This window comes from Parasteatoda tepidariorum, chromosome 9, assembly GCF_043381705.1.
Source record: "Parasteatoda tepidariorum isolate YZ-2023 chromosome 9, CAS_Ptep_4.0, whole genome shotgun sequence".
NCBI lineage: Eukaryota > Metazoa > Arthropoda > Arachnida > Araneae > Theridiidae > Parasteatoda > Parasteatoda tepidariorum.
In genome coordinates this window covers 35,668,458-35,670,146 of record NC_092212.1, presented here as the reverse complement: position 1 = coordinate 35,670,146, position 1,689 = coordinate 35,668,458, and positions in this window count along the sequence as shown.

Below are 1,689 nucleotides of genomic sequence, written 5' to 3'. Positions count from 1 at the left end.
CTATGACTGGAATAAATTCAAGAAAATAAAGAGGAAATTCAATTCGAGGTTGAAAAAAAATAAGATAGTCCCAAAAGATTTTAATTAATAATTAAGAGGGAGACATAACTATTAAACAGAAATTAATCAGTAATTATGGTGATTGGAAGAGAACAAAGTATTTAAGATAAACAGATGACATAAATTTATGATCTTTGTTTTTAAAATTACTAAAAATGGTATTATTCCTTAATCCATTAAAAGCTCACATGTCCATGAACGCTTTTTTTTAAAGATAAAAAATAGTAACTCAGTTTTTTAATTATCGAAATTTATCTTGGAGAAACAAGACAGACGTGTTCCCACAGCTATATACTAACAATTCATTAACTTATGTATTACACTGCCAGAAAGTATGATACTAAGCCATTAGTCTTAACTCCATCTAGACCATGATCACATATACGTGAATCCCTGATTCTTCCTTCACAAAGCATGAAACGAGACTTTCTTACTGTAACGGCAAGATCACAGATACAGGACTGTTCTTTCCTATTACATCTCGTACTAGTACGTTTTAGTCCATACACTCTAGGTGCGTGTTGCCTGGGGAAGCACCCTTTTCTCGTTTACCAGTTCTGAAAGGGTCAAACTTGCTGTATAAAAATTGAGAAAAAATCCAATTAAAAGCTGATATTACGGTTCATTCCACAAAAGGCTTATTATTCGTTGACTGGCCTGTATCCTGCACTTACAATATACAACTAGTCAAGTTTTCATTTTGTGATAAAGCTAAATTAGCTGTTAACGGATCATAAAGCCAAAGCTTCAAGTGGAGTCAGAAATTCTTTTTCGCTCTGAATATAAATAAAAACAGATCCAGAAGTGTACGAAGAGGTTTACCTTTTCTCAAACATACAAAGCATTAACCTTACGAGGGGCACATAAAAATTCAAACGTAAGCAGTTAAGAGACACAGTTGTGTATTGTGTCACCCTGTGTATTAAATAGTCATAAATTCATTTCAGCGAAAAAATTTGTTGGAGATATTTTGCAAAGTGACTTTGTTATTAGACAAAATGAAAGGTCGATGGAGTCTTTTTTTCTAAGCACTTAATGGTGTTGGGTTTCAGATATAAACAGCAATGTCTTTATCTATCCACCTTCAAATGTAGATCGATTTGTCCAGATGTAGATGGAGCTTAATACTTCGTATGTCTAGTGGACGATGTTTATGTAATTATTACTTACGATTTCTTCTCGCTCTTACTATTGTCCTGTCATGCACAATATTATTGGTTGTACTTTAATAAAATGTCTGCTTTGCTACATTGCGTGATTAGCTGTGTCTCCTAGCCCAGCAAATAGCACCAAGCAGTTTTTCAAGTAGAACTTCAACATTGGAACTGGTAGTGTCAAAAGATTCAAAATAAATCAGTGTAATTATGCGTTGCGTGGTCACTGGGACATCTTATTTTTTCAAACTGTTTTATAAACCATTGCTCTAATCTAGACCGAAGATATTTCTTGTTTTTTTTTTAATTTCTCTCCAAGTTTGAAATAAACACCAAAATATTCGTAATAAACGGTATGCAGATCCAGGTCTTCTGCTAATTGATAACTCATTTTTCCATTTGATTTAGTTTTTTCCATTTGTAAAATTATGGTAGTATAATTTTGATAATTTAAGAAGCCTTCAGAGTTTTCGAA